This window comes from Haliotis asinina, chromosome 7 (assembly GCF_037392515.1).
Source record: "Haliotis asinina isolate JCU_RB_2024 chromosome 7, JCU_Hal_asi_v2, whole genome shotgun sequence".
NCBI classification, from domain to species: domain Eukaryota; kingdom Metazoa; phylum Mollusca; class Gastropoda; order Lepetellida; family Haliotidae; genus Haliotis; species Haliotis asinina.
In genome coordinates this window covers 62,721,720-62,740,823 of record NC_090286.1, presented here as the reverse complement: position 1 = coordinate 62,740,823, position 19,104 = coordinate 62,721,720, and the positions used below count along the sequence as shown (strand labels likewise).

General features: G+C 43.5%; 1 protein-coding gene across 1 annotated transcript in view; it reads left to right on the top strand.

Annotated features, from left to right (window-relative positions):
• The window catches only part of LOC137290745 (aminopeptidase O-like), a 91,952-nt gene that overhangs the window by 23,683 nt on the left and 49,165 nt on the right, over positions 1-19,104 (top strand). The window lies entirely within an intron of this gene.

The window sequence follows — 19,104 nt, the reverse complement described above, 5'->3', positions numbered from 1 at the left end:
ACGTCTTAATAAGTGAACACTTGACCCTGTGACCTACCCACTGGGGAATCCCCATCTTAATAAGTGAACACTTGACCCTGTCACCTACCCACTGGGGAATCCCCATCTTAACAAGTGAACACTTGACCCTGTGACCTATCCACTGGGCAACCACATCTTAATAAGTGAACACTTGACCCTGTGACCTACCCACTGGGGAACCACGTCTTAATAAGTGAACACTTGACCCTGTGACCTACCCACTGGGGAATCCCCATCTTAATAAGTGAACACTTGACCCTGTGACCTACCCACTGGGGAATCACCATCTTAATAAGTGAACACTTGACCCTGTGACCTACCCACTGGGGAATCCCCATCTTAACAAGTGAACACTTGACCCTGTGGCCAACCCACTGGGGAATCCCCATCTTAATAAGTGAACACTTGACCCTGTGGCCAACCCACTGGGGAATCCCCATCTTAATAAGTGAACACTTGACCCTGTGGCCTACCCACTGGGGAATCCACATCCTAACAAGTGAACACTTGATCCTGTGGCCTACCCACTGGGGAATCACCATCTTAATAAGTGAACACTTGACCCTGTGGCCAACCCACTGGGGAATCCCCATCTTAATAAGTGAACACTTGACCCTGTGGCCTACCCACTGGGGAATCCCCATCTTCACAAGTGAACACTTGATCCTGTGGCCTACCCACTGGGGAATCCCCATCTTGATAAGTGAACACTTGATCCTGTGACCTACCCACTGGGGAATCACCATCTTAATAAGTGAAAATTGACCCTCTGGCCAACCCACTTGGGAATCACCATCTTAACAAGTGAACACTTGACCCTGTGGCCTACCCACTGGGGAATCCCCATCTTAATAAGAGAACACTTGACCCTGTGACCTACCCACTGGGGAACCACATCTTAATAAGTGAACACTTGACCCTGTGACCTACCCACTGGGGAATCCCCATCTTAATAAGTGAACACTTGACCCTGTGGCCTACCCACTGGGGAATCCCCATCTTAATAAGTGAACACTTGACCCTGTGGCCTACCCACTGGGGAACCACGTCTTAATAAGTGAACACTTGACCCTGTGACCTACCCACTGGGGAATCCCCATCTTAATAAGTGAACACTTGACCCTGTGACCTACCCACTGGGGAATCCCCATCTTAACAAGTGAACACTTGACCCTGTGACTTACCCACTGGGGAATCCCCATCTTAATAAGTGAACACTTGACCCTGTGGCCAACCCACTGGGGAATCCCCATCTTGATAAGTGAACACTTGATCCTGTGGCCAACCCACTGGGGAATCCCAATCTTAGTACGTGAACACTTGACCCTGTGACCTACCCACTGGGGAATCCCCATCTTAATAAGTGAACACTTGACCCTGTGACCTACTCACTGGGGACTCCCCATCTTTATAAGTGAACACTTGACCCTGTGACCTACCCACTATGGAATCCCCATCTTAATAGGTGAACACTTGACCCTGTGACCTACCCACTGGGGAATCACCATCTTAATAAGTGAACACTTGACCCTGTGGCCTTCCCACTGGGGAATCCCCATCTTAATAAGTGAACACTTGATCCTGTGGCCTACCCACTGGGGAATCACCATCTTAATAAGTGAACACTTGACCTTTGGCCAACCCACTGGGGAATCACCATCTTAATAAGTGAACACTTGACCCTGTGGCCAACCCACTGGGGAATCCCCATCTTAATAAGTGAACACTTGACCCTGTGGCCTGCCCACTGAGGAATCCCCATCTTAATAAGTGAACACTTGACCCTGTGACCTACCCACTGGGGAATCACCATCTTAACAAGTGAAGACTTGACCCTGTGACCAACCCACTGGGGAATCCCCATCTTAATAAGTGAACACTTGACCCTGTGGCCTACCCTCTGGGGAATCCCCATCTTAATAAGTGAACACTTGACCCTGTGGCCAACCCACTGGGGAATCCCCATCTTAATAAGTGAACACTTGACCCTGTGGCCAACCCACTGGGGAATCCCCATCTTAATAAGTGAACACTTGACCCTGTGGCCTACCCACTGGGGAATCCCCATCTTAATAAGTGAACACTTGACCCTGTGACCTACCCACTGGGGAATCACCATCTTAACAAGTGAAGACTTGACCCTGTGGCCAACCCACTGGGGAATCCCCATCTTAATAAGTGAACACTTGACCCTGTGGCCTACCCTCTGGGGAATCCCCATCTTAATAAGTGAACACTTGACCCTGTGGCCAACCCACTGGGGAATCCCCATCTTAATAAGTGAACACTTGACCCTGTGGCCTACCCTCTGGGGAATCCCCATCTTAATAAGTGAACACTTGACCCTGTGACCTACCCACTGGGGAATCACCATCTTAATAAGTGAACACTTGATCCTGTGGCCTACCCACTGGGGAATCCCCATCGTAATAAGTGAACACTTGACCGTGTGACCTACCCACTGGGGAATCCCCATCTTAATAAGTGAAGACTTGACCCTGTGGCCAACCCACTGGGGAATCCCCATCTTAATAAGTGAACACTTGACCCTGTGACCTACCCACTGGGGAATCCCCATCTTAATAAGTGAACACTTGACCCTGTGACCTACCCACTGGGGAATCCCCATCTTAGTAACTGAACACTTGACCCTGTGACCTACCCACTGGGGAATCCCCATCTTAACAAGTGAACACTTGACCCTGTGGCCTACCCACTGGGGAACCACGTCTTAATAAGTGAACACTTGACCCTGTGGCCAACCCACTGGGGAATCCCCATCTTAATAAGTGAACACTTGACCCTGTGACCTACCCACTGGGGAACCACATCTTAATAAGTGAACACTTGACCCTGTGATCTACCCACTGGGGAATCCCCATCTTAATAAGTGAACACTTGACCCTGTGACCTACCCACTGGGGAACCACGTCTTAATAAGTGAACACTTGATCCTGTGACCTACCCACTGGGGAATCCCCATCGTAATAAGTGAACACTTGACCCTGTGACCTACCCACTGGGGAATCCCCATCTTAACAAGTGAACACTTGACCCTGTGACCTACCCACTGGGGAACCTCATCTTAATAAGTGAACACTTGACCCTGTGGCCAACCCACTGGGGAATCCCCATCTTAATAAGTGAACACTTGACCCTGTGACCTACCCACTGGGGAACCACGTCTTAATAAGTGAACACTTGACCCTGTGGCCTACCCACTGGGGAATCCCCATCTTAATAAGTGAACACTTGACCCTGTGACCTACCCACTGGGGAATCCCCATCTTAACAAGTGAACACTTGACCCTGTGACCTACCCACTGGGGAACCACGTCTTAATAAGTGAACACTTGACCCTGTGGCCAACCCACTGGGGAATCCCCATCTTAATAAGTGAACACTTGACCCTGTGACCTACCCACTGGGGAACCAAGTCTTAATAAGTGAACACTTGACCCTGTGACCTACCCACTGGGGAATCCCCATCTTAATAAGTGAACACTTCACCCTGTGACCTACCCACTGGGGAATCCCCATCGTAATAAGTGAATACTTGACCCTGTGACCTACCCACTGGGGAATCCCCATCTTAATAAGTGAAGACTTGACCCTGTGGCCAACCCACTGGGGAATCCCCATCTTAATAAGTGAACACTTGACCCTGTGACCTACCCACTGGGGAATCCCCATCTTAATAAGTGAACACTTGACCCTGTGACCTACCCACTGGGGAATCCCCATCTTAATAACTGAACACTTGACCCTGTGACCTACCCACTGGGGAATCCCCATCTTAACAAGTGAACACTTGACCCTGTGGCCTACCCACTGGGGAACCACGTCTTAATAAGTGAACACTTGACCCTGTGGCCAACCCACTGGGGAATCCCCATCTTAATAAGTGAACACTTGACCCTGTGACCTACCCACTGGGGAACCACATCTTAATAAGTGAACACTTGACCCTGTGATCTACCCACTGGGGAATCCCCATCTTAATAAGTGAACACTTGACCCTGTGACCTACCCACTGGGGAACCACGTCTTAATAAGTGAACACTTGATCCTGTGACCTACCCACTGGGGAATCCCCATCGTAATAAGTGAACACTTGACCCTGTGACCTACCCACTGGGGAATCCCCATCTTAACAAGTGAACACTTGACCCTGTGACCTACCCACTGGGGAACCACGTCTTAATAAGTGAACACTTGACCCTGTGGCCAACCCACTGGGGAATCCCCATCTTAATAAGTGAACACTTGACCCTGTGACCTACCCACTGGGGAACCAAGTCTTAATAAGTGAACACTTGACCCTGTGACCTACCCACTGGGGAATCCCCATCTTAATAAGTGAACACTTCACCCTGTGACCTACCCACTGGGGAATCCCCATCTTAATAAGTGAATACTTGACCCTGTGACCTACCCACTGGGGAACCACGTCTTGATAAGTGAACACTTGACCCTGTGACCTACCCACTGGGGAATCACCATCTTAATAAGTGAACACTTGACCCTGTGACCTACCCACTGGGGAATCCCCATCTTAGTAAGTGAACACTTGACCCTGTGACCTACCCACTGGGGAACCACGTCTTAATAAGTGAACACTTGACCCTGTGACCTACCCACTGGGGAATCCCCATCTTAATAAGTGAACACTTGACCCTGTCACCTACCCACTGGGGAGTCCCCATCTTAACAAGTGAACACTTGACCCTGTGACCTATCCACTGGGGAACCACATCTTAATTAGTGAACACTTGACCCTGTGACCTACCCACTGGGGAACCACGTCTTAATGAGTGAACACTTGACCCTGTGACCTACCCACTGGGGAATCCCCATCTTAATAAGTGAACACTTGACCCTGTGACCTACCCACTGGGGAATCACCATCTTAATAAGTGAACACTTGACCCTGTGACCTACCCACTGGGGAATCCCCATCTTAACAAGTGAACACTTGACCCTGTGGCCAACCCACTGGGGAATCCCCATCTTAATAAGTGAACACTTGACCCTGTGGCCAACCCACTGGGGAATCCCCATCTTAATAAGTGAACACTTGACCCTGTGGCCTACCCACTGGGGAATCCCCATCCTAACAAGTGAACACTTGATCCTGTGGCCTACCCACTGGGGAATCACCATCTTAATAAGTGAACACTTGACCCTGTGGCCAACCCACTGGGGAATCCCCATCTTAATAAGTGAACACTTGACCCTGTGGCCAACCCACTGGGGAATCCCCATCTTAATAAGTGAACACTTGACCCTGTGGCCTACCCACTGGGGAATCCCCATCTTCACAAGTGAACACTTGATCCTGTGGCCTACCCACTGGGGAATCCCCATCTTGATAAGTGAACACTTGATCCTGTGACCTACCCACTGGGGAATCACCATCTTAATAAGTGAACACTTGACCCTCTGGCCAACCCACTTGGGAATCACCATCTTAACAAGTGAACACTTGACCCTGTGGCCTACCCACTGGGGAATCCCCATCTTAATAAGAGAACACTTGACCCTGTGACCTACCCACTGGGGAACCACATCTTAATAAGTGAACACTTGACCCTGTGGCCAACCCACTGGGGAATCCCCATCTTAATAAGTGAACACTTGACCCTGTGGCCTACCCACTGGGGAACCACGTCTTAATAAGTGAACACTTGACCCTGTGACCTACCCACTGGGGAATCCCCATCTTAATAAGTGAACACTTGACCCTGTGACCTACCCACTGGGGAATCCCCATCTTAACAAGTGAACACTTGACCCTGTGACTTACCCACTGGGGAATCCCCATCTTAATAAGTGAACACTTGACCCTGTGGCCAACCCACTGGGGAATCCCCATCTTGATAAGTGAACACTTGATCCTGTGGCCAACCCACTGGGGAATCCCAATCTTAGTACGTGAACACTTGACCCTGTGACCTACCCACTGGGGAATCCCCATCTTAATAAGTGAACACTTGACCCTGTGACCTACTCACTGGGGACTCCCCATCTTTATAAGTGAACACTTGACCGTGTGACGTACCCACTGGGGAATCCCCATCTTAACAAGTGAACACTTGACCCTGTGACCTACCCACTGGGGAACTACGTCTTAATAAGTGAACACTTGACCCTGTGACCTACCCACTATGGAATCCCCATCTTAATAGGTGAACACTTGACCCTGTGACCTACCCACTGGGGAATCACCATCTTAATAAGTGAACACTTGACCCTGTGGCCTTCCCACTGGGGAATCCCCATCTTAATAAGTGAACACTTGATCCTGTGGCCTACCCACTGGGAATCACCATCTTAATAAGTGAACACTTGAACCTGTGGCCAACCCACTGGGGAATCACCATCTTAATAAGTGAACACTTAACCCTGTGGCCAACCCACTGGGTAATCCCCATCTTAATAAGTGAACACTTCACCCTGTGGCCTACCCACTGGGGAATCCCCATCTTAATAAGTGAACACTTGACCCTGTGACCTACCCACTGGGGAATCACCATCTTAACAAGTGAAGACTTGACCCTGTGGCCAACCCACTGGGGAATCCCCATCTTAATAAGTGAACACTTGACCCTGTGGCCTACCCTCTGGGGAATCCCCATCTTAATAAGTGAACACTTGACCCTGTGGCCAACCCACTGGGGAATCCCCATCTTAATAAGTGAACACTTGACCCTGTGGCCTACCCTCTGGGGAATCCCCATCTTAATAAGTGAACACTTGACCCTGTGACCTACCCACTGGGGAATCACCATCTTAATAAGTGAACACTTGATCCTGTGGCCTACCCACTGGGGAATCCCCATCGTAATAAGTGAACACTTGACCCTGTGACCTATCCACTGGGGAATCACCATCTTAATAAGTGAACACTTGACCCTGTCAGGTACCCACTAGGGAATCACCATCTTGATAAGTGAACGCTTGACCCTGTCAGCTACCCACTGGGGAATCACATCTTGATAAGTGAACACTTGATCCTGCAAACTACCCACTGGGGAATCCCCCATCTTGATAAGTGAACACTTGACCCTGTCAGCTACCCACTGAGAAACTTGACCCTGTCAGCTACCCACTGGGGAATCACATCTTGATAAGTGAACACTTGACCCTGCAAACTACCCACTGGGGAATCACCATCTTGATAAGTGAACGCTTGACCCTGTCAGCTACCCACTAGGGAATCACCATCTTGATAAGTGAACGGTTGACCCTGTCAGCTACCCACTGGGGAACCACGTCTTGATAAGTGAACACTTGACCCTGTAAACTACCCACTGGGGAATCACCATCTTTATAAGTGAACACTTGACCCTGTCAACTACCCACTAGGGAATCACCTTTCATGATAAGTCAACACTTGACCCTGTGACCTACCCACTGGGTAATCACATCTTGATAAGTGAACATGTGACCCTGTGAGTTACCCACTGGGGAATTACCATCTTGATAAGTGAACGGTTGACCCTGTCAGCTACCCACTGGGGAATCACCATCATGTTAAGTGAACACTTTGACATCAAGGCCACAGTCCTGCAGTATCAGTGTCAACTGATTTTCAGGGGTTTTTTTTGTTTTCTTTTCATAAATATGGTGTATGTGTGAAATATGTACAGACACTGACAGAGTAGTGTTTTTTTCATTATTGCTGATGGTCATTATCCTTGGAACTGTATGTTCCTTCTAACTGCAGTTTACAAAATAAAGTAGGTTCATCTTCCGGCCGTAACACATATTCATCAATCTTGAAAAACATTCCTTGGTCTTGGTAACCAAGACTTACAAGTAGGTTGATCACTGATTGTAGTAGAGCCATCATACCTTGTGTGCACTATGGTGTAGGCATGCAGCATTTGCAAATCTCAGTAGAGTTTTGTTTTTGGTTGTAAAGAAATTTAATTACTATGCAGCTGTCCTTTTTCCAAACCACTTTACCAAATGAAACAATTATGAAATGCGCTGCAAAGATTGTTTCATGACTAGGTGTGAGAAATTCCAGCTTTAATTGCTTGCCATTGTGGACATCTATCCCTCTGAGAATCATTCAGTGACTACATGACAAACATTTGTGTTGATTGGTGGGTTGTTTTAGAATCTGTTCATGGAAAAGTATAATTTGTTCAAAGACCTTTTTCAGCATACAATCAACAGCAATGCAAGTCTCTAACACTCCACAAAACAGATGTTGTGTCCGCTGTAGTGTGTTCCAAACACAATGGACAGAGAAATTGTGCAATGCACATGAGAGTGCTATACTTGAAAATAACAAACTCTTGTCTCCAGATGTGGATGTGTATATAACATGTTTGATACACAATATATTCACAAGCAGTCCTGACATACAATAGCAGGAAAGAAAAGATCACCACTGCCAGACAGTAGTTAGCATCTAGTATTTACATTTTAGTTCAGCAAAATGACCATTAAATGTTGAAATGATACTGCAGTCATTATTCACTCCATCTGTTGTTAGCGCAATATCACATAAAACTGTCTGGGATTTCATGAACACTTGATGATGCCAAGTTGCTGCGGGCCAAATCGTGAACAATGAAAACAAAAAACAATTGATATAAGCCTGAGCAATCTAGCTTTATCATTATTACTGAAAATATTATTTGTTAAAGGTTTCTTTGTGGGTTCTTATGTGTTTCAGTTCTCTCAATTATAGAAATGTGAACTGGTAAAGTCCAGGGCAGTTGGTCTTTGTGTCCAACAACACACAGTTTTCCGCATCATGTGACAATGTATATGGTCATCATGAAATTAAAGTGAAAAATGCAAGAATGTCTGGATCGTAAAAAGTAATTGACCAACTTTTATGGGGGCTATATTGTTGCATCTTACATTCATGCTGGCAACAATAACATGTATCAAAGCCCTGATAGACCATGTGATTGAGTCAGGGAAGATATTTATTGAAATCAGCTTCTTTATGGCAAGGAACAGAACATAAGTATATGCCTAATGCTATAGATTTCTGTCCCTAAAGTGATTCACTTCTGAATGGCATTCAAAAACTTCACGTAAGTTGTAACCAGCTATTGAATACTAGCTTCAAGTATGGTCAGTTTGTATACACAAGTTAATCAAGCTTTACAAAAGCAATGTTTAGATAATATGGAAATTAATCTCATTACTAGACACAAAACAGCTAAATCATTTTGTGAAAATGTAGAAAACAGTAGAAAGGCATAACTGGTTGCGCTCACCAACACTAACTTGTGTAACAGTTTAATCATGTTCAATCATCTTTGGTGACTTGACAAGTGTCATTTGTATAGGCCTTCTTTGTTCATCTGGAAAAGTTACATTCATGAAGAAAACAGCATGTGTTATTATTCAGCTGAACTGTTATGTTCACATAATAATTTTTCTTGGAACTTAAGTGATCATCATTAACTTGGTGATGTATTAATTTCACTATGTTGGAAATGAGCATTTTCATTTTCTTTACTTATAAGCAGATGTGAAATTATTTATTCATGACATTTTCAGTGCTACTTTGCATTATACACAAATGGAATCAATGTCAACACCTGATATATACAGTATATTATCAGTTGATGTTACCTCACTGCCAAGTATTATAAGAATGAGTAGCAACAGGACCAGCAAAACACAGACAATGCTTTCAGTGTTGATGTTTTATGAAAAGCAACCTATGATGTATGATGAAGTGAGTGATTGAGTGAGTATGCTCAAGGATACCGGTACATGGACCTGCACCCAGCTGTCGTGCCTTTCTTGCAACAATACCAAAACCACATGATATTTCAGCAGGACAACGCCCCTCCATGTACAGCTCATGTTACCACAGATTTCCTCCAAAGACATAATGTCAGTGTGTTGCCTTGACCTGCTCGATCACCTGACATGTCACCCATTGAACACATCTGGGACCATTTGGGTCTACAAGTGCATGCAAGACCTGTGATGCCCGGAAACAATAGCTTGCTCAGGCTCTCCCAGAGGAATGGAGGAGGATGCCCATACATGTTATCTAGCTTTTGGTCTAATCATGACAACATGTATTGATGTATGAGGTGGACATACCAGATACTGATTGCTCTGATAAAATTCACCACATCATAATGTGCCTGTACATTGTGACCTGATCGAATGCTGGACAGATGACACTCTCTTGTTTCAAGACTTCTTACCTTGTTGTTATCATAGCTAATTAGATAAATCTCTGAAAATTATGGTGATTATTTATCTGTTCATCAAATACAAAAGTCTTTTCAAACATTATTGTTTCTTAATGTTATATCAACATATTCTTTGTGTCGTTTCTTTTGGATGTGAGTGTATGTTATCATGACCAGGAAAGCTGTGACTATATTTTCTTTTGCACTTTCCATCTCTTCGATATTCAGCAGAATCTAGTAATGTTTTAAGACATATGTTGGCAGTGAAACAATTGGATGGTCATGGTGCAACAGGAAACTGGCCAATCAAATTAATCTTAATTTTTGCCTGATGGAATATCTGCTTCATGTTGTCTACCAGCCCCTAATGATGCATGTTCAGATCTTACAGCCCAGAGTGATATTGCTAAAGTAATAGAAAGATTACAGAAAATTATAACATATCAGGATTGAAATGCTCATTTTATGAAACCATTTCACTTCAGTTTCAGTCTGAAAGTATTCCACATTATGATCATGAGTCTTTATGTCCATTTCATCACAAGAACAGATCCGGGGATCATGTGTGAGTCTCTATGTCCATTTCATCACAAGAACAGATCCCGGGATCATGTGTCAGTCTTTATGTCCATTTCATCACGAGAACAGATCCAGGGATCATGTGTCAGTCTTTATGTCCATTTCATCACGAGAACAGATCCAGGGATCACGTATGAGTCTTTATGTCCATTTCATCACGAGAACAGATCCAGGGATCACGTATGAGTCTCTATGACCATTTCATCACAAGAACAGATCCAGGGATCATGGGTGAATCTTTATGTCCATTTCATCACAAGAACAGATCCCGGGATCATGTGTCAGTCTTTATGTCCATTTCATCACGAGAACAGATCCAGGGATCACGTATGAGTCTTTATGTCCATTTCATCACGAGAACAGATCCAGGGATCACGTATGAGTCTCTATGTCCATTTCATCACAAGAACAGATCCAGGGATCATGGGTGAATCTTTATGTCCATTTCATCACAAGAACAGATCCAGGGATCATGTATGAGTCTCTATGTCCATTTCATCACAAGAACAGATCCAGGGATCATGTGTGAGTCTTTATGTCCATTTCATCACGAGAACAGATCCAGGGATCACGTATGAGTCTTTATGTCCATTTCATCACAAGAACAGATCCAGGGATCATGTGTGAGTCTCTATGTCCATTTCATCACAAGAACAGATCCCGGGATCATGTGTGAGTCTCTATGTCCATTTCATCACAAGAACAGATCCAGGGATCATGTATGAGTCTCTATGTCCATTTCATCACAAGAACAGATCCAGGGATCATGTGTGAGTCTCTATGTCCATTTCATCACAAGAACAGATCCAGGGATCATGTGTGAGTCTCTATGTCCATTTCATCACAAGAACAGATTCAGGGATCATGTGTGAGTCTCTATGTCCATTTCATCACAAGAACAGATCCAGGGATCATGTGTGAGTCTCTATGTCCATTTCATCACAAGAACAGATCCAGGGATCATGTGTGAGTCTCTATGTCCATTTCATCACAAGAACAGATCCAGGGATCATGGGTGAATCTTTATGTTCATTTCATCACAAGAACAGATCCAGGGATCATGTGTGAGTCTCTATGTCCATTTCATCACAAGAACAGATCCGGGGATCATGTGTGAGTCTCTATGTCCATTTCATCACAAGAACAGATCCGGGGATCATGTGTGAGTCTCTATGTCCATTTCATCACAAGAACAGATCCGGGGATCATGTGTGAGTCTCTATGTCCATTTCATCACAAGAACAGATCCGGGGATCATGTGTGAGTCTCTATGTCCATTTCATCACAAGAACAGATCCAGGGATCATGTGTGAGTCTCTATGTCCATTTCATCACAAGAACAGATCCAGGGATCATGTGTGAGTCTCTATGTCCATTTCATCACAAGAACAGATCCAGGGATCATGTGTGAGTCTCTATGTCCATTTCATCACAAGAACAGATCCAGGGATCATGTGTGAGTCTCTATGTCCATTTCATCACAAGAACAGATCCAGGGATGATGTATTAGTTGTAAATCAACCTGTTACATGTGGGAGTTTCAGAGACTACAAGATATGAACGATATTCTGAGTATCAGGTTGTAATGACTAATGTTTAGACTAAAGTGTTGCCTTGTAGCTACAGTGTAAGTCTCACCCATTCTTTATCCGTGATGTCTTTAACATTTAAAACTTATGTCCAATACAGTGCACTGAGGATTTGTCAGACATAATGAGCTAAAATCTAGTGATTATATCTAACAGACATCAGATGAGGTGAGCTTGTCCACTGTTAGGTGCTGCTGTAACCTTGGACATTTTGAGATTTTTTTGACAGCTGCATTTATGGTTACCTTTGAGGTAATCCTCAAAAATACTTGTTTAATTCTTCCTCTTGACTAAAACAAATATAACTAACATTGTGTGATGTGCTACAATGGACCTATACCACATGTCATGAAAAAGTCAAAAGCCAAAGGTCAAAATCAAAAGAAAGAGAGAATCACAAAAGGCATTATCCTGCCTTTATGATTAAACCTTCCCTAAGATTTTGTTTTTCTGTTTAGGAATGTACCTGTTAATACCTCAGGTTAGTTAGGATGATTGTTGTCTTCCAAGTCCCTATACTCACAACAAAGAATCTGGAATACATTTATATACTAATATACTTATATAATATACAAATTCTTATTGAATATCCCAAACACAAATTAACTGTGTTATTTAATATCATAATTTGGTATCTTAATTATTGGTAGTCCTTGAATAAGAATTTGATTTCAAAACATAATTGTTCACTGTTTGGCATTCACGTTGGCCGGAGCCAAACTTTACATCATTTACATCATTCTCTTATATTGTTTTGCTGACACTTTGATGCTTTCATCATCCTGTGTGTTCTGTGATCAAATTCCCACAGAAACATTTCAGTGAACAAAAATGTCATAAGAAAGTCTAATCATGGAAGATATAATGCCACTATGTTTTGTAATTTTGTCACTTCATTTAAGAAGAAAAATATGAATATTTATAAATACATTGAACAATTTCAGTGATAAATGTTAAACTCACTCAAACTGAAGCTGATTCAAAGCCTTGGTTATGGCAAATTGTCCATCTAATAACAATCCATTAAATATCATGTTATGGACATTTGTCAGGAAAAAAGCATGGTGTCCTCAGGGAGTTCACCCCTGAACGCACAAGGATTCCTGATCTGCAGATAACTATGGATGTGTCACATCAATTCATTCTGTTCCTGTGATGACAATGTGAGTACCTGTGCCATTCCCCGTGGAGCTTGATGTTTGGAATTAACATGCTGTTGCTTTGCCTGTCACATTATTATGTCATATTGTCAGTTACATCGCTATAATACCGTGTGTCAGTGGCCAGGAAAGACATCAGGCATTCACCATTTCATATTTGGTTGAGTTTTCATTTGTCTGTCAGTTTTGTTTTTTGACACTGTTACTGTCAAATGAAGTTTGTTGTGTAAGTGTTAAGACAGTGCTGGCTGTGCTTCAGATCCAAGGAGCATGGTAAACTGAGCAGCTGATTGATGAAGGGGAGATAATGGGTGTACAGGGATGTCACTCTGTTCCATGTGATGGTCTGTGCAGAGGGATGATCAGTTCTTCCTTGCCAAAGAACTAGGAAGAATGGAGAGAGTATTCTTGTGTAGTGTTTGCCACATGAGCTGCTCAGGTTATAGGTGGTTGTTTTATGAGCTGTCATGTCCAAGATTGATTGTAGGCGTCATCATGCTTAGTGGACTTACGTGATTTGGAAGCCTGTAAAGATAAAGGACTCATTTTAATGAATACACAGATGTAGTAGGGGAGTGTCTTTAAGAATAAGCATACATGGAAGGGGAGTAACTCTGAAAATGGCATACATGAAAGGGGGGTAACTCTGCAGTGCAGATACAAGCCTGTATCTTCATTAAATACTGCCCATCATATATTTTACAAGCTGCAGCATAAGAAAAAGATAGTGCTGTGTGCCTGCTCAGCTGTTTCAGCATAATGTTTTCTCGTTCCTTTTTTTGTAAGCAGTTTAAGGATTAAAGTGTATGAGTATTTTCATGTATTTCCCAGACAATATTACAATCACATGATACACATGGACTGTATTTCCTGAGCCTCATTCTCATTTCACTCAGTGTCATCAAATACATGTTCCAAATCAAGTATAGGAAGTAAGCAGGGCCAGCTCAAGCATATTTATCAGTCAAGGAAGATGCTGGCTCCTTGTGATTAGTCTATGATGTGCATGCAAAATTTTCTTAGTTGTTCATATATATGAATGAAAAAATACCAAATCACAGACTGTGAACTATGATGATAATGGCATTTAGTTCATTAAACACATTTTGTCTGAGATATAATGCAAGATGACAGGACAGTATTTATTGTATCCGTCAATTTGTGATGGACATGTTACTATAAACAAAGTCTATTTGTTTAGTACAGAGAATTTTCTTAATAAACAGATTATGTATCGGTGACTTTTTCCATGTCACTATAACCAGTGCTAATGAATTCTAGATGGGGTTGTCCCACTTGTCCGGTCAGGTAAGTCGATGTAATCCAGTTTGAGTGTTGCACTTGGGTTGCTGGCTCATTATAGTCAGTTTCAGTGAGCTCAGTTCAGTTGTCAGTCACTTACCCACATGTTTTTGCATTTTCTTTTCCCGGTTTCCATTGAAACAATTCTGACTTAGGCTCAAAATGGAAGGATAGGCTTTGTTTCCAGAGCACAACTTGAAATCCATTTCATATCTTTCAACAGATTTTGGCAGATATATGAGACAGATTTTAAAGTGGTGCCTTTAGCTGTTTACAGATATATGGCATTTATATTTGTCATGACTAATATGGAAACGACTGACTTATATGAATCTGTCTAGGGACATAGCTCATGTTTTGTAGATGTGTTGGTGACAGACCTGTATGGATCTGTCTCGGGACACAGCTCATTTTGTGTAGATCTGTTGTTGATTAGTATGGATTGTTCTGGGGACACAACTCATGTTTTGGAGATGAGGTGTTGACTGACTTGTTTGGATCTGTCTAGGGACACAGCTCATGTTGTGTAGATGTGTTGTTGACTGACTTGTATGGATCCATCTAGGGACCTCTCATTTTGTGTAGATGTGTTGTTGACTGACTAGTATGGATTGTTCTGTGGACACAGCTCATGTTTTGTAGATGTGTTGTTGACTGACTTGTATGGATATGTCTAGGGACACAGCTCACGTTAAGTAGATGTGTTGTTGACTGCCTAGTATGGATTGTTCTGGGGACACAGCTCATGTTGTGTAGATGTGTTGTTGACTGACATACATGGATATGTCTATTGACACAGCTCACGTTAAGTAGATGTGTTGTTGACTGCCTAGTATGGATTGTTCTGAGGACACAGCTCATGTTTTGTAGATGTGTTGTTGACTGACTTGTATGGATTGTTCTTGGGACACAGCTCATGTTGTGTAGATGTGTTGTTGACTGCCTAGTATGGATTGTTCTGGGGACACAGCTCATGTTTTGTAGATGTGTTGTTGACTGCCTAGTATGGATTGTTCTGGGGACAGAGCTCATGTTTTGTAGATGTGTTGTTGACTGACTAGTATGGATGTGTCTAGGGACACAGCTCACGTTAAGTAGATGCGTTGTTGACTGCCTAGTATGGATTGTTCTGAGGACACAGCTCATGTTTTGTAGATGTGTTGTTGACTGACTTGTATGGATATGTCTAGGGACACAGCTCACGTTAAGTAAATGTGTTGTTGACTGCCTAGTATAGATTGTTCTGAGGACACAGCTCACGTTAAGTAGATGTGTTGTTGACTGCCTAGTATGGATTGTTCTGGGGACACAGCTCATGTTTTGTAGATGTGTTGTTGACTGACTAGTATGGATGTGTCTAGGGACACAGCTCACGTTAAGTAGATGCGTTGTTGACTGCCTAGTATGGATTGTTCTGAGGACACAGCTCATGTTTTGTAGATGTGTTGTTGACTGCCTAGTATGGATTGTTCTGGGGACACAGCTCATGTTGTGTAGATGTGTTGTTGACTGCCTAGTATGGATTGTTCTGGGGACACAGCTCATGTTTTGTAGATGTGTTGTTGACTGACTTGTATGGATATGTCTAGGGACACAGCTCACGTTAAGTAGATGTGTTGTTGACTGCCTAGTATAGATTGTTCTGAGGACACAGCTCATGTTTTGTAGATGTGTTGTTGACTGACTTGTATGGATATGTCTAGAGACACAGCTCATGTTTTGTAGATGTGTTGTTGACTGCCTAGTATGGATTGTTCTGGGGACACAGCTCATGTTGTGTAGATGTGTTGTTGACTGACTTGTATGGATTGTTCTGAGGACAGAGCTCATGTTGTGTAGATGTGTTGTTGACTGACTTGTATGGATATGTCTAGGGACACAGCTTACGTTAAGTAGATGTGTTGTTGACTGCCTAGTATGGATTGTTCTGAGGACACAGCTCATGTTTTGTAGATGTGTTGTTGACGGACTTGTATGGATATGTCTAGGGACACAGCTCATGTTAAGTAGATGTGTTGTTGACTGACTTGTATGGATCCCTTTAGGGACACAGCTCATGTTTTGTAGATGTGTTGTTAACTGCCTAGTATGGATTGTTCTGAGGACACAGCTCATGTTTTGTAGATGTGTTGTTGACTACCTAGTATGGATCCCTCTAGGGACAGAGCTCATGTTTTGTAGGTGTGTTGTTGACTGACTTGTATAGATCCCTTTAGGGACACAGCTCATGTTTTGTAGATGTGTTGTTGACTGCCTAGTATGGATTGTTCTGGGGACACAGCTCATGTTTTGTAGATGTGTTGTTGACTACCTAGTATGGATCCCTCTAGGGACAGAGCTCATGTTGTGTAGATGTGTTGTTGACTGCCTAGTATGGATTGTTCTGGGGACACAGCTCATGTTTTGTAGATGTGTTGTTGACTGCCTAGTATGGATTGTTCTTGGGACACAGCTCATGTTTTGTAGATGTGTTGTTGACTGACTTGTATGGATTGTTCTGAGGACACAGCTCATGTTGGAATATGTTCTGAAATCACTGACAGTTAATTGTGTGTATCATGACATTTGCTAGGTTGTCTGTTCAAGCGTCACAATGGGTATTTACACCAGCATACTTAAGTATTTCCCAGCTGACATGTCTCTGTAGATAACACAAGGGCATAGGGCATAGATAAAACAAGACCTGTTCAATATCATTGCTGCTTCACAACTGATAAAGAAGTGTTATCATCTAGCAAGGTATCACATCACAATTGATAAAGATCTGTTATCATCTAGCAAGGTATTGCTTCACAACTGATAAAGAAGTGTTATCATCTAGCAAGGTATCATTACACGATGCCATTTAGAAAGTGGTCAAATGCAACATATGTCATATTTGGGATTTCACTTTCTTAGTAAAGTACAAATTCTAGTACTTTTTTCGGTTGAGTCCCATCCGGGATTCGAACCCGCACCCTCAGAGTCAGGCACCTAATCGCCAGCACACAAAGTCAGCCACCTAGCCCGCTCAGCCATCGCGACTTCCACAAAAATGAAAGTCGGACAACTGGTAGTCTAGACTGCGTACTTTGTGTACCCCTCTGATGAGTGTAAATTGGCACGGCTCCCACGGCCGAAAGCTATGATTACACGATGCCATTTAGAAAGTGGTCAAATGCAACATATGTCATATTTGGGATTTCACTTTCTTAGTAAAGTACAAATTCTAGTACTTTTTTCGGTTGAGTCCCATGCGGGATTCGAACCCGCACCCTCAGAGTCAGGCACCTAATCGCCAGCACACAAAGTCAGCCACCTAGCCCGCTCAGCCATCGCGACTTCCACAAAAATGAAAGTCGGACAACTGGTAGTCTAGACTGCGTACTTTGTGTACCCCTCTGATGAGTGTAAATTGGCACGGCTCCCACGGCCGAAAGCTATGATTACACGATGCCATTTAGAAAGTGGTCAAATGCAACATATGTCATATTTGGGATTTCACTTTCTTAGTAAAGTACAAATTCTAGTACTTTTTTCGGTTGAGTCCCATCCGGGATTCGAACCCGCACCCTCAGAGTCAGGCACCTAATCGCCAGCACACAAAGTCAGCCACCTTACTAAGAAAGTGAAATCCCAAATATGACATATGTTGCATTTGACCACTTTCTAAATGGCATCGTGTAATCATAGCTTTCGGCCGTGGGAGCCGTGCCAATTTACACTCATCAGAGGGGTACACAAAGTACGCAGTCTAGACTACCAGTTGTCCGACTTTCTTTTTTGTGGAAGTCGCGATGGCTGAGCGGGCTAGGTGGCTGACTTTGTGTGCTGGCGATTAGGTGCCTGACTCTGAGGGTGCGGGTTCGAATCCCGGATGGGACTCAACCGAAAAAAGTACTAGAATTTGTACTTTACTAAGAAAGTGAAATCCCAAATATGACATATGTTGCATTTGACCACTTTCTAAATGGCATCGTGTAATCATAGCTTTCGGCCGTGGGAGCCGTGCCAATTTACACTCATCAGAGGGGTACACAAAGTACGCAGTCTAGACTACCAGTTGTCCGACTTTCATTTTTGTGGAAGTCGCGATGGCTGAGCGGGCTAGGTGGCTGACTTTGTGTGCTGGCGATTAGGTGCCTGACTCTGAGGGTGCGGGTTCGAATCCCGGATGGGACTCAACCGAAAAAAGTACTAGAATTTGTACTTTACTAAGAAAGTGAAATCCCAAATATGACATATGTAGCAAGGTATCGCTTCACAACTGATAAAGAAGTGTTATCA